Source organism: Palaemon carinicauda, chromosome 1, assembly GCF_036898095.1.
Source record: "Palaemon carinicauda isolate YSFRI2023 chromosome 1, ASM3689809v2, whole genome shotgun sequence".
Taxonomy (NCBI): domain Eukaryota; kingdom Metazoa; phylum Arthropoda; class Malacostraca; order Decapoda; family Palaemonidae; genus Palaemon; species Palaemon carinicauda.
The window spans coordinates 199,415,832-199,431,468 of NC_090725.1; the positions used below are offsets into that span (position 1 = coordinate 199,415,832).

At 46.6% G+C, this 15,637-nt stretch overlaps 1 protein-coding gene across 3 annotated transcripts in view; it reads left to right on the forward strand.

Moving 5' to 3' along the window:
• The first annotated feature begins 1,596 nt into the window (after positions 1–1,596).
• Positions 1,597–15,637, forward strand: part of LOC137653411 (zinc finger protein OZF-like) — a 49,878-nt gene continuing 35,837 nt past the window's right edge. Inside the window, exon 1 of one of the 3 annotated variants that reach the window (XM_068386786.1) lies at positions 1,597–1,741. The gene's annotated coding sequence lies outside the window, so the exon portion shown is untranslated. Of the gene's footprint in view, positions 1,933–15,637 lie in introns of all 3 variants that reach the window. The other 2 variants (XM_068386778.1, XM_068386795.1) reach the window with 2 other exon arrangements.

Here is a 15,637-nt window from a genome sequence, read left to right on the forward strand (position 1 = left end):
GGCAGCAGATTAGATATAGACAATAGAAGAGGACTATTTATTACGAGTACAATTAGTAAAATGTTTGAAAAATTAAGGCTAATGAAAATTAAGGATAAAATTAATGACAAAATTAGCAGATCCTTGTGTGGTGGGATAGAGAGTAGATCAACAGCAGATCCTCCTATCACACTGAATGCTGTAATAGACTATAATCATTACTTGGGAACCTCAACATATATATGGTTTGGGGATGCATTAAAGTGTTTTGATAAACTGTCTTTGAAAGATTTTTATCAAAGAACTAAATATAATGGTAGGGAAAGATGATATACAAATTGGATATGCAGAGGAAATTAGGATAGAACGAAACGTAAAACAAGGAACAGTATTTGGACCAAATTTATGTTCAATATTCACGGGCAAAGTTAATTCAATAAGTGAGAAGACGATAACCCTGATTATAAACTTTAGAATAGAAGCCTTCATTTATTTAGATGATATAACGTTCTCTAATAACAATCGATACAAAGTAGAAAGAGACATTAGCAACTATTGCAGTTGGGAAGAACTAAAGAAATTTACGTTTAGCACAAATCCACAGAAGTCTGCAGTGTTAGTAATTAGACACACAAAAAAAGAAGAGGTTAAAAAGGTGAATGGAGTGGTTAGAAATGAAAGGATAGAAACAGTTAAAGAATGTAAGTAGCCTACTGAGGAGAATGGTACTCAGTAAAAGGAAACCATAGTCTCAGCATTAGCAAAAGGGAAGCAAAAAATAGAATAAATGGTACAGGGAGTTAGGAAGTATAGAGACAGAAACAGAGTAGGAGATTTGGCATTGCTGGTGAGAATAAAGATCTATGAGACAGTAGTAGTACCTACAATGTTTGCAAATATTGAGACATGGGTTGTAATAAAAGAAAAAGGAATGAAAGAACTAGAGAGTATACAGTACAAAAATGTGAAAGTAATGTTTGAACAGGTTGCTATCACACCATACTGGGGGCTAATAGTAGAAACAGGAATATGACCTGTTGAAAATAGAATAAAGTATAAAAAAGTGATGCTATTTCATAACATTAGATGACAAACGGCTAGTTAAGGAGGTAGTGGAAGATCAGATAAGAGAACCATATGGGGAATGCTGGGAAAAGGTTTCACAGAAATATGCAATAAATAGGATATTAAAATTGAAGAGAAATGAGAAAGTATAAAAAGCAAGAATTCAAAAAAATAAATAAAAAGTGGAGTGGCAAATGAAATTAAAAGAGAAAATGGGAGAAAAGAAAGCAGAGATGACCAAATTGAGGTTTGTGAATAGTAGGCTAATGGTAGAAGAGATTACATGGGAGAACTTAGCACTAATGAGGCTGTAATAGTTATGAAAACAAAGTTAAATATGCTACAATTAAAAGGAAATTATAGAAAAAGGAATGATAGGCTTTGTGTGTTGTATAGGGAGGCAGAGGATACTACTGAGCATATTATTAAACTACAATGAGTTAAGGAAATTTAGAATTAATACCATAGAAATAGGGAATTTAGAAACCCCAACTAAAGAGGTTTCCCGGTATATTGGAAAGGTCATAGAAGATAGAAGTAAAAGTATGCAAACTGTGCTGTCTGTGCAAGAGGTAACTATTGATAATGAATTTTCTGCAGATTGCAGCGCTTTGCACCTACTACGCTTCATCTAGTAGTGTGCCCGTAATCACTGTGTTGTGGAGAGAGCAACGAAGAACCTGGAACGATTGCCGTGGTAAAGATAAATTGGTATTATATTATTTAAAATGATAAAATAACTTCATATAATGGTATATCGGATCATAATAAAGAACATTTTCCACATAAAGAAAAACGATTTGACAAGTAATAAGAAAGATATCGCCTGCCCCAACAAACTACACATGCTAAAGGCAAACATATAACATAATCGGGAAGAAAGATATGGTACAGTACTTGCTAATTGTTTCACAGTTTAAGTTAATGGTGATTTTTTTATTATTATTATTGGTGACTATGTCAGTCTGGCTACGTGGATCAGTCATTCATTCAGTACTCCGCCTAGGGTATTACTCAGTATTGTGGTGACTGGTATGTGTTAATGTTTCACAAGTCAGAAACGATAAGTAATAACTTGAATGCACGTTGGCCTGTTTCTATACAAATGGGGAGTATAGTTAGGTGACTGGAACTGAAATAGGGGCTATATGTATGATAGGCTACCTTTATCATATGTATGATGAAGGCTGGATAAGGATATAGCATTGTAAGGGGGTTCGTAGGGGGGTGTTAACCCCTTCCCCCCAGCTAGGTAAGTATGTAGGGACATGGCTTGTAGGTTAGGTTAAGGGAGAAAGTTTAGTTTAGTTGGTGTCCATTTTTTATGCACTCGGGAGGAACTGGCCGCTGATATTCAAAAGCTCTTGAAATACTTTTGGTCATGTAGTTCGAAATTCAAGTGAAAATCTAGCTAACTAACTTACCTAACCTACCCCCATTCTAACCTTCTCCAACCTTACCTAACCTAGCCTAATGGTACTATTATAGTGTACAGTTGTAGAATATTAGATAGGAAGGGTACAAATAATTGTTTTGAGGAGATCGGTTTTACATTATACTGTAGTACAATTTATTTCTAAATAAATATAAATCCTTGTCCTCAAATAGGAGTATGATTTCAGAAAGTCTGTAAACTTGACTTAAAATTTATGCTGAGATGATGGTAATTGGTCGCGGGGAAGCCCCACCCCCTCCCAGCCCTATGAGTATCCACTTTGACTTCATCCACCAAGCAGTCGGACATATGCTCGGTGTGGCCAAACTTGTCTGTGTTCGTCCTTTTTTTCTGTATTCAGATTGTTTGTTTAATTGCTGTTATGGAGAAACCACATGCAGTCCTGCCTAGGTGTATCGCATCGCGAGTGTAGCACTTTCATAAGCAGGATCATTATGGTTCCCCATTCTTAGTGCCATTCTTGCGGAGACCATAACTATATATAGTTATTCCCCAGTGAGGAGTATAGGAAGTGGTTGTCCACGCAGTAGTTGGTACATGGCAAGAGCGGGAGTCAAAGATAGATTCTTTACCTTTGGGTCTTCCTTGAAATTAAAGAAATCTGCTGGGCCTCTCTTCTTTCCATCTGGTACTAGAGCTTGTGAACCTCTCTAAGGGGAGTAGACCTCTCTCCTACCGTGGATTTGTTGCATTTCACAGATGCTTCAAAAGAGGGGTGGGCGGCTCACCTGTTGCACCTCGCGGAATCCAGCCGGTGGTCCGAACCCGAACAGTAGTGTCGCATAAACCTCCTGGAAATGATGGCAGCTTTTCTAGCCCTCAAGCACTTCCATCGGTTCCATTCAGGGTACTCCATGGTGTTGTTAAGCGACAACACGATGGTAGTGTCACACACAAACAAACAAGGAGCTACCTTTTCACAGCCTGTATGCCAGCTGGCTGTAGAAATCCACAGGTGGATGGAAAACAGTTCAGTAGCTCTTTCAGCCCTGTTCATACCAGGAAAAAAGAACAGGCTGGCGGACAATCTGAGCAGGAAGACTAGGATAGTAGGCTCCGAATGATCCTTGAAACAAAAGATAGTCAACAAAGTATTTACTTGTGGGGTTCACCTACAGTCGACCTGCTTGCAGCATCCCTCAACCGGAAGCTTTCGGTGTACTGTTTCTCAGCACCGGACCCACAGGAGTTTTGGCAAAAAGCCTTTCAGCACCCATGGGATGGGATGGTTGTCTATGCGTATCCCCCTTCTGCTTAGTAAGGAGGCTCTTAAACAAACGCAGGGCATCTCAAGATCTGTCGATGACCCTAATAGCTCCGCTCTGGCATCATGCAAAATGGTTTCCCAATGTTTTACATCTGCTCACAAAGGCACCAAGAGAGCTCCCCACACTTCCTGATCTACTCAGACAACCTCACGTAAAGATATTCCGTCAAGCAATTTCATCGCTTCAGCTTCACGCCTGGAGGTTATCCACCAACTGCTCTCAAAGAAGGGCTTTACAAGACCAGTTACAAAGAGAACGGCAGGATATTTCCGGGAGTCATCTGCCTCCATATATTAGGCAAAGTGGAACGTCTTTTTTGGCTGGTGTCGTGGACAGGGTATCACTCCTCTCAGTGCCACTATTCCAACAACCGCAGAATTATTTTTGTACCTCAGGGAGGAAAAACTTTGTTCGGTGTTGGCGGTTAAAGGCTATCGCTCTGCCTTAAGATTTGTATTCAAGCTGAATACAGTTAACATTTCCTTCTTGACAGAATTTTCTCTCCTCATACGAAATTTTTAGCGCATATACCCTCAGTCAGAAGTCAGACCACCTCTTTGGAATGTAGTAAAGGTCCTACGTTCACTTAAAGGAGCCCCTTACGAACTTCTTCGTCAAGCCTCACATCGAGACTTGACCCTAAAGGCGGTCTTCCCACTAGCCCTGGCCTCTCTGAAGAGAGTCATTGAGCTTCATGGTTTGTCTTATGATGTCACCCATTCAAGGAGATTGGGGCAGGTGGCACTCAGTTTCGTCCCTTAGTTTATAGCTTAGCCTCAAAATCCGGCTGTAGCCGATCCTAGATTCGGGCCCTTCCGGATTGAAAGTCTCCGATCTGTAACAGATGACTCTTATCTTACTGTTACTCTGCCCTGTGAGGGCACTGAGGAGGTATCTGAAGAGAACTGAAAGAACCCACTCACAGATCAACAGGCTCCTCATCAGCACGGGGAAGAATAAAAGGAAGATTACGAAGAACTTAATTTCTTCCTTGATAAGGCAGGTGATTGAGAGAGCCATTCTTCAAGACCACTCTCATTCTAGCTGCCTATCCCATGCTCTTGACATCAGGGGTATCAGTACATCCCTTGCATTTAAAAAAGAATTTATCTGTGGCGCAGGTGTTACAAGCGGGCGTGTGGAAACGACAAACGACGTTCACCGCCCACTTCCTGGAAGACATAACCCATAGGAATCTAGTCACCTTCACCGTAGGTTCTGTGGTGGCTGCGCAAAAAGTGGTCAACTAATACCGTAGTACACAGGCTAAGAGAAGTGGCTTCACCCTTCCTCTTACGGGAAGTTCTACCAGCCTATCGTTGGTTAAGTCTGTTAGGTCACCTAACCTCTCTCCTCCCTATAGTTCTGAACGGTCACCTCAGGATAAGATCCCTGCAGTAGCAGCCTCCACCAGACACCCGAGTTCCGATTACTCAGGAATAAGTGACGGATCTGCTTTGGTGGGTGGCAGATGAAAATCTTTGCAAAAGTCAAAATCTCATCCCTCCTCCGGACTTGATGCTCTTTACAGATGCATCAAAAGATGGATGGGGTGCCCACTTGCTGTATCTCACGATCTCCGGCCTCTGGTCAGAGTCAGAAATGTACCAGGACATAAATTTCCTAGAGAGGAGAGCAGCATACTTTGCTCCTCAGCAGGTCCAACAGTTTCTGGCAGGGCACTCAATGGTGTTGATGAGTGGCAACACCACGGTAGTGGCTTACATAAACAAACAAGGCGGTACCTTTTCGCAGCCTCTATGACATCTTTTAGCAAAGATTCTCAGATGGTTAGAAGAACATACGGTGTCCCTATCAGCTCTCCTCATTCCAGGCAAGAGGAATGTGCTTGCGGATAATCTGAGCGGAGAGACTCAGATAGTAGGCTCCGAATGGTCTTTGAATCCTCTGATAGCCAACAAAGCCCTGACTTTGTGGGGTTCCCCGATTGTAGACATGTTCGCAACGTTTCTGAACAGCAAGCTTCCGCTGTACAGTTCTCCGGTCCCGGACCTTCAGGCTCTATGGCAGGATGCATTTCAACAACGGTGGGACAACATCGACTTGTATGCCTTTCCCTCGTTCTGTCTGATGTGGAGACTGCTCAACAAGACTAGAGCATCCAAAAACTTAATGATGACCTTGTAGCTCCGCTATGGCATCTTGCAGAGTGGTTCCGGACCTCCTACAACTACTAGTAGATCTACCGAGAGAACTCCCTCCACGACCAGATCTACTCAAACAACCTCACACAAACATCTTCCACAGAACCATGCAGTCACTTCGACTTCATGCTTGGAGACTGTCCAGCATCTCCTCTCTCAGAAGGGCTTTTCACAAGTTGCTGAGAAAATGTCCAGATACTTGCGTAAGTCCTCAGCCTCTGTGTGCCAGGAAAAATGGAGAGTCTTCTGTGGTTGGTGTCGTGGATGGAATATCTCTCCTCTCCATGCCTCTATCCCCATAATAGCGGAGATCTTTGTACACCTTCGAGAGGAAAAGCTCCTTTCAGTCTCAGCGGTTAAACGCTATCGCTTAGCTTTGAGCCTTGCCTTTAAGCTGAAATTAGTGGACATTTCCTCATCTTTGAAGCTTTCTTTACTCATACAGAGTTATGAGATCACTTTCCCTCAGTCAGAGATTAGGCCTCCTCCCTAGAACGTGGTTTGCATTTTGAGGTCCTTAAAAGGACCTCCCTATGAACCGTTACCCCTTGCAACTAACCGAAACATCACTTTGAAGACAGCTTTCCTGCTCGCTTTAGCCTCAGCTAAGAGAGTCAGTGAAGTTCATGGCCTCTCATATGACATCACCCATTCAAGGGGCTGGGGTGAAGTGACACTCAGCTTTATCACTTAGTTCATTGCTAAGACTCAAAATCCGGGGGTACTGGACCCTAGATTCGAACCCTTTCTCATTATGAGTCTCCGTTCGGTAACCAATGACCCAGATCAATTGTTATTATGCCCAGTGTGGAGTTTGAGGTATTATCTTAATTGCACTGCAACAATACGGCCCCGACTAACATCTCTTTTTGTTAGTTCTGGAAAGTTTAAGAGGAGGATCCCTAAAAACACTATTTCGTCCTGGATATGCCAAGTGATTGAAAGAGCTCTAGTTCTTGATCCTGCTTCAGCTCGACAACCTAGAACCCATGATGTCAGGGGCATCAGTACATCACTGGCATTCAAACGCAACTTTTCTGTGTTGCAGGTATTACAGGCAGGCGTGTGGAAACATCAGAATACATTCTCAGTTCACTATTTAAAAGACGTGACCTACAGGTGACTCGATACGTTTACTATCGGTCCTGTAGTGGCTGCTCAACAAGTGATTGAAGAATACCTCGGGCTCCTTGTTGGACAAGTAGCAGTTGGTTGAGGGCATTGGCTACCTGGGTGAAGACTGGGATGAATGAGAGTACAATATGTCTGGCTTTTCTTTTCTTCATCTTCCCCTCCCTTTGGGTACATCACCATGGGTCCCTCTGCAAGCTGGCTTCAACCTCTGCAAGTAATTATCACTTCCTTTGTGCAACCTAGTATAGTCAAAAATATATATACTGTCCACATACCCGTTGCATCACACAAGGTTAGTCATGGGAAACGTTTTTGCTAATTCCTATATAAACTAGGAATATGTTCATACAAGATGTTCATAGCTCTCATCATAATGAATTGCTCAGGCCGCTATCATACTCACTTTGTATATTTTAGCGAAGTGTTAAAGTTTTCCCTAGACCACAATCATATACTGTACTAGGTAAAACCGGGTCAATGTCCATGCCAGAATTAGGACTTCCACCCACCTAAGAGTGAGTTATCCACATAAATTCCGTAAGGTTTATTAGTGTGGGAACAAGTGGCAAATTCGGAGATAATTTGTATTTTTCCCTAACTAATACAAACCTATAGTTATTTATGTAAATTTGCCTGCCATCACCTGTCCTCCAGAAGTTCTGCCTGCAAAAGTGATGAAGCTCACAGGTGGCTAGGTACCCCCCAGCCACCCCCAGACTATTTTTTCAAGCGGCTAGGCAGGGTTGCCACCTCGTACTTTTAGTCTCATGGCTACCTTCCATCTCCGACGAAAGATAATCCACATAAATAACTACAGGTTTGTATTTGTTAGGGATGAATAGAAATTATCTCCGAATTTGTCATTTTATTAGTTTAACCCTGACAAAGCAAGTAGGAAATGGCATAACCTTGCCTATGTCACAAGTCATTTTAAATGATAAAAGGTCTCCATCACCTTGTTTTAGGAGTTTTTGGTCAGGACCAAGAATTCAGCTGTTCACATCTACCTCACAAGGAATGATTAGTAGGGACCAGGATGACTTGCCTGCCTGTGTTAGGAGGCCACTACGACTTCCTACAGCAACAGAAGGAGTAAGAGTGGAGATCTAAGGACACCAACTTTCTGGCTTATCGGGATAATCAGACAGGCTTTCCTGCAAATAAGGAGACAAAAGGACCATCCAAGATTTGAACAGATGAAGTCAAATATATCAGATCTATCCTAGCTAGCAAAAAGAACCTGTCAGTGGCGCAGGTCTTGAAGACAGGAGTCTGGTAATGAAAAACAATTTTCACTGCCCGCTACCTACAGGAGCATACCCACAGGTTCCTGGATACCTTTACCTATGGCCTATTGGTAGTCACTCAACAGATCATCTAGTGAACCTATCTCCTTCACAGGACAAGAAAGATCTTGTTTAAGGTAACGGTCATGACATAAAGCTAGATTGAGAGGTAAGAGCGACTTTACCTTTTAACCTTTTCTTTCTTCCCCTTTTCTTGCCCTTCCTTTGGGTGCAGCATTTACTCTGTTATATCCTAGATACAGGTAGGCCATATGATCGAGCATCTTTTTATAACAAGACAAGTTATTTTCCTAGACAAATACAACCAATCATTTTTTAATAGGAGTATGACTTTAATGAAGCTGGTACGGATGATTAAACTTTTAATGAGGTAAACATAGTTGTTGGTGGGTGGAGGGTAGGTCTCGACCACACGCCAGGTAGAGCAACCATCACTTTCACTCTGCAATTGATACACACGTACTGCTGTGCTGCCTCTTAATCTGGTTTTGTTCCTTAACTGGAATACAAACCACGCTACTTATTTGGGGTACAGTATTGCTTACGGCGTAGCTGGAATGACGAGCCATTAAAGTTTAGCGAGGGTTAACTACCCACACCGCTAGTTAGCGGGGGGTAGGGGAGGGTAGTTTGTTACCGCTCCCACTCACACACCTGTGATTTAGCTCACTTTGCTTTTGGCTCGGATGGTGAACGGAAGTTGCCGCTCTTCATCCTTCACCTTTATTTGGACAGCCATTAATCTGTTTTTGCTTTTTCTTTTTCTAGTGTGTGTTTATGAGTTGACTTCTGCTACCATGCACACCTGCCCTGGACTCACTGGCTAGCCCTGTGGAACATTTATGTCGGCGGTGGAGACAGATCCTCACACCCTTTGTCCCACCTGCAGAGGTCAACGGTGTGATAGTGATAATGAGTGTAATGAGTGTAGGGAGTGGTCTTCCTCCCAGAGGGAGAGGTTTGGGCGACAGCGGAAGAAGAAGTCTAAGCGGGATTTTTCTCCTTTGAAGGTTCCTTCGAAGGGAGGAAAACCCAAGGCCTCTTCTTCCGTCTCCCGACCCTCCTCCGAAGCTCCTACTCATTCGGTCTCTTCCGAGAGACCGTCGAGTAGTAGCGTAGACCAATTTAATGTTGGCCAACCCTGGTCCTCGAGTGATGGTGTTCCTTCCCCTAGCGAAGCGGCTCCACCTCTCCCCCTAGATGAGGCCTTGTCACTAACTCCCTTTTTACAGGTTTGGTCGTCCTTGGGGCTCTCGGGTCTGCCCTCCAAGGACGCATTGCTGCAGATCATCCGCAGGAGTGCTGCTGTGCAGCAGTCATCGTCGCCGTCAGAATTAGATCTTGTGGCCCTTGTCGACGTTGTGGTGTCAGAGGTGTCGCCTATGATCTCATCTGACTCCTCTGCTCCTCCAGAATCTCCAGCTGTTGCTGCCGGCTTAGTTTCCCCCGTTCCTGATCATCCTTCGAGAGGGAAACTAAGTCCGTCTGTCTCTCCTGCGAGTGTTTCTCTCCCTTGGGGGAGTTCACTCATAGAGACTCCTCATCGGAGGACTGCTGCACCACACGGTCAGCTTGCTGATCCAACGGCCCCTAGAGGACGCCTTCGTTGAAAAGCTCGCACTCCATTTCGCCTTAGAGGTCTCCCTTCACCATCGGTGAAAAGGCGCCTCTTTGGCTCTCTGCTCCGTCACTGCAGCCTTCACCTGCAGAGGAGCCTCCGCTGCAGTCATCTTTAGTGCCTGGACCTGCTACTAGTCCTCCGACTTTGGTCCTGGACCTCTCTGCCCTTCCAAAGCGCACATCCTGGTTCCTGATCAACAATCCATCAGACCTGCCGATCTTCTATCACCGTTCCTGTTCCCGGTAAAGCCTCTTGAGGCCATACCGAAGTGCACAGCTGCGCACCATCGTCCTTCAGCTCGCCAACCTCCTGCAAGACACCAGCAGCTCGTCAACACCAGCCTGCTCGTCAGCGCCCTACAATGCTTCGGCGCGCCCCTTCACCTGCTCACACTCATAGACGGCAGCTGCAACATGCGCCTACGTGCCAGTGCTCTCCTACGCGCCCACGATCTCCTACGCGCCAGCGCTCTCCTACGTGCCAGCACTCTCCTGCGCGCTCTGTACCTACGCGCCCATGATCTCTTACGCCCCAGTGGTCTCCTGCGCACCAGCGCTCTCCTGCGCACCAACTCTCTCCTGCACACCAGCGCGCTCACGCACGCCAGCAATCGCCTACACGGTAGCAAGCTCCTGCGCGCCAATATTCTCCTGCGCCCTCCTAAGCGCCATCTCTCTCCTGCGCCCATGCGCCATCACTCGCCCGCACGTGCGAACCAGCGCTCACCTGCGCGCCAGCGTTCTCCTGCGCGCCAGCGCTCTCCTGCGCGCCAGCGCTCTCCTGCGCGCCAGCGCTCTCCTGTGCGCCAGAGCTCTCCTGCATGGCAGGTCTCTCCCGCTCGCACGCACCAGGACATGCGAGCCCGACACTCACCCTCGCGCGCGCCAACACGTGCGTGTCAGCTCTCACCCGCGCGCCACCACTCGTTCACGCGCGCAAGCCAACTCTCGCCCATGCACCAGCTTTCACCTGTGCATCAACTTTAGCCCCCGCGCGCGCCAACGTTCGCCCGCGCATTAGGCATGTGCACAGGAACTGCACCCGGCCAGGTCATCATCGCCTCACTCCCCTCCCCGCAAACGCATTTCAGCACGCCCATCGGGTAAAGGGGAACAGGCTTCAGCAGAGTGGTTCAGGATCCCAAAATTGCCTTCTTCTAAGGCAGACCCACATTAACTCTTCATAGGGAACCTTCGGTCCTTTTCCCTTCAGGGGATCTGTCTGACAGTGTATTGGTCAGTCAGCAGCCATGGTTCAGTGCTCTAGTCAGAGCTGTGGCACAGGCCTTCAATCCTGCCCTGTCTGGCCACTTGTCAGAGCAGCCTATAGCTCCAGACTCTAGACGTGGAACCATGGCTTCCTTCACCCATTGAAGAGGAAAAGAGGAGTTTCCGACGCGGTCATTTCCTCGAGGGTGAAACTGACTCCAGTCAGGCCATCAAGGGTAGTCCCTCTGGTATCTCTCCAGGGATACTCTCCCACCTCACCTTTACCAAGGGAGTCGCATGAGGAAAGGCCCTCCTCTATTCCACCATCTGAGAAAACCTCCGTTCACACGGAGAGTTCCCCACCGTCAGAGATCAGGAGGGACACAACATTTAGGCCTTCGATGTTGGAGTCTTACCTCCTTCCTCGGAAGAAGTCCAAAGACTCCAAGACCCTGCCAAAGTCTTCCACCAGGACTACAAAGACGGAGACAGCCAGCCACTCGAGGGATGTCCGTGACCCGCCCTGGGAAGAGCTCTCGAGGATAGAAGATGGAGACTTCGCTACAAATTCGACATCGGAAGAGGAACAAAAAGAGTCAGAACATGCATTCTGGCAGGTCTTGACTCTTATTAGGGTTCTCAACGGGTTTACCAACCCAGAGATATCCCCTCGGGAGGGCAAGGACACAGTCTTGGACCGTGTCTTTGGCACCCAGAAACCCTCTAAGACCAGTGCAGCTCTGCCCTGGTCTCAAGGGCTGAAGGGTGCCAGAGCTAAGATCGCCCTACAGCTCTCCGAGTTTGCCTCCTCCAACCGTTCCGGCTCTACCAACAAGCTCATCCCACCTCCTCATGTACAACAGAGGAGGTACTTTGAGGTCCTGGAGGAGCCCAGTCCAGCTCTTCCTCTTCACCACTCTCTGGAAGAGCTAACTAAGGGGATCTCTCTTGAGAGACTCTCCAGCTAGCAGGTCTCGTTCTCGGCGGCCGAAATCCTTAATCAGGAAAAGGTCACAAAGTATACTATGCAGGCTACTTCGTGGCTGGATATCTGATTAGAGACCTTGGGAATCCTGGTACGAACCGAGGATTTCTCCAAGGAACGTACCAGGAAGGCAATGGAGACTTTCCTTCTCTCAGGCACTCGTACGATTGAGTTTCTTGCCCACCAAGTTTCGAACTTGTGGGCAAACACCATCCTGAAACGTCGAGATGCAGTGTCTGAGAGATTTCACCATCAATTCCCCAACGTCGAGATAACTAGGCTCAGGCATTCCTCTCTAGAGGGAGCCCAATTGTTTGAGACTAAGGACGTGGAACATGCTGCTGAGAGGTGGAAGAAGTCCTATGAGGACTCCCTCCTCAATAGGGCTTTGACATTCAAGCCCTATAAACCTCCAGCACCTCAGCAGTCCTGTCCAACCAAGACCATAACATCGAAGACAGCAGCGAAAACAGTGGTGTCTAATATGCCCTTTCCTGTCAGGGACAGGAAAGGCAAGAAGTCCTCCAGGGGAGGAAAAATTCCTAGAGGGAGCAGTCAAGGCCACAAACGCTAGGATAGGCACTCCCCCTGCGTGTCCACCAGTGGGAGGATGCCTACAAAGTTGCTCGGACAGGTGGAAGCAACTCGGGGCCGATCCCTGGACAATCTCCGTGATTCATCTTGGATATCGTGTCCCATTCATAACATCTCTCCCTCCCCTGACCAGGAATCCAGTGTCAATAGACTCCTTTGCCATGGGATCAGCAAAGGGGCAGGCCCTTCAGGCAGAAGTCCAGACCTTGTTGAAGAAGGGTGCTTTCCAAGAGGTCCTCGATGGGTCCCCAGGCTTCTTCAGTTGACTTTTTCTTGTAAGAAAGGCATCTGTAGGCTGGAGACCAGTCATCGACCTCTCAGCCCTGAACAAGTTTGTCAAGCAAACTTCGTTCAGCATGGAGATGGCAGACACGGTCAGTCTAGCAGTAAGACCCCAGGACTTCCTGTGTACACTGGACCTAAAGGACGAGTACTTCTAGATCCCAGTCCATCCGTCTTCAAGGAAGTACAGTACTTAAGATTCAGCTTAGACACAGGAAGTACCAGTTCAAGGTGCTGTGCTTCGGTCTTTCCACAGCACCTCAAGTTTTCACCAGAGTGTTTGCCCTAGTGTCATCTTGGCCACACAGGATTGGCATCTGTCTCCTCCACTATCTGGACGACTGGCTAATCCTAGAGGACGCAGTGTCAACCCTTCTTCAACACCGAGACAAACTTCTGAAACTTTGCCAAGTCTGGGGATCATGGTAAATCTCGAGAAGTCATCCCTGCTTCCTACACAGAGACTGGTATACCTAGGCATGATTATAGACACCAATCTCCACAAAGCCTTCCCATCAGACGACAGAATAGCAAGGCTGAGAAAGGTTGCGAGACCCTTCCTCAGACGAGAAGAACTTCCAGCCCAGACGTGGTTACGTCTCCTCGGTCACCTTTCATCACTGGCCCGTCTAGTTCCCAATGGTCGCCTCAGGATGAGATCCCTCCAGTGGCGACTCAAGTCCCGGTGGAATCAGACTCTCGATTCGCCGGACATCCGGATCCCCATGGGATCAGTGGAACTGACGGACCTCGACTGGTTGGTGGCTGACGAGAATCTACGAAAGGGAGTGGATCTTCTCGTCCTCCCCCGGGATTTCATACTGTTCTCAGACGCTTCAAAAACAGGGTGGGGGGGGGGAGGGGGCACGTGCTGCACCACATGACTTCTGGCCTCTAGTCAGAGTCAGAAGAGTACCTCCACGTAAATCTCCTAGAGATGAAGGCCGTCTTTCTGGCCCTTCAACAGTTCCAACAGTTCCTGGCAGGCCACTCAGTGATAGTGATGAGCGACAACACCACAGTAGTGGCTTACATCAACAAGCAAGGAGGTACTTTTTCGCAGCACCTATCCCATCTAGCAGTAGAGATACTGAGATGGGTCGAAATCCACTCGATACCACTATCGGCACACTTCTTTCCTGGCAAAAGGAAGGTGCTCGCCGACAACCTGAGCAGAGCATCTCAGATAGTGAGTACCGAGTGGTCTTTGGATCATCTAGTAGCCAACAAAGTCCTGACTTTGTGGGGTTCTCCGATAGTGGACCTCTTCGCAAGGCCCTGAACTTCAGTCTCCCGTTGTATTGTTCCCCAGTCCCAGATCCCAAGGCTCTCTTGCAAGATGCATTCCAACAACGGTGGGACAACATCGACGTTTACGCCTTTCCCCCATTCTGTCTGATGAGGAGGGTACTCAACAAGGCCAAAACATCAGTCAATCTTTCAATGACCCTCATAGCTCCGCTATGGCATCATGCAGAATGGTTCCCGGACCTTCTGCAACTCCTAACGGAGCCCCCAAGAGAACTCCCTCCACGACACGATCTACTCAAACAACCACATGCCAACATATTCCACAAAGCCGTAGCTTCGTTACGACTTCATGCCTGGAGACTATCCAGCACCTCCTCTCTGAGAGAGGATTTTCGCAACAAGTTGCGATTAGGATATCTGGACACCTGCAAAAGTCATCAGCAGCAGTCTACCAGGCAAAGTGGAAAGTCTTCTGTGGTTGGTGTCGTAGAAGGGGTATCTTTCTTCTCTTGATGCCACTATTCCTCGTGTATTTGCGTGAAGAAATGCGCCTGTCAGTCTCGGCAGTAAAAGACTATCGCTCAGCCTTAATCCTCGCCTTTAGACTGAAAGAAATGGACATTTCATCGCTAGAACTTTCCTTACTCATACGGAGTTATGAACTTACCTGTCCTCAGTCTGAAGTGAGACCGAGAAGACAGTCGGGCTCTCGTACCTATCCCCGTTTTGTTGTGCAAAATGGTTTTTGTAATGTGAGTCGTAAAATTCTTTGCATCTCTTTTCGCAGTGTGAAAATTTCATAAGCAGGCTCTTTTGTATTGAGAAGTATGACTGTACTTACCATTCGTAAATTACTGTATCCTGTACATACAAATATTTGTACCCTATACAGTAGTGTACCTACTTTTAGACAATAAGTACTGCAAGACATATAACAATTCCTTACCTTTATTCCTGTGGTTGGCCTTATGCTTTCCAGATATGATGCACAGCAGAAAAAGGCACAAGCATATCCAAATACGATCAGCACCAAAATCCCGAATGCAGGACGTTAAAAAAGATGGCAAACTAATGCTAAAGTGACATACCTCATGGGAGCCCATTTGTAACGTCATAACTCTAGACCATCGTATCCCGAGGACCTCCTGTTGATCTAAAAGACACTTATTGGCACATCGCTATTGCTCTCCATTTTCAATCTTACCTTGGGTTTTGGCTCTGGAGGGGGTATGCAAGTTCAAAGCAATGTCATTTGGCCTTAATATTGCCCCAAGAGTTTTTAAAAAGGTACAAAAGGTAATGGTTGCAGGGAGTGCAGATCA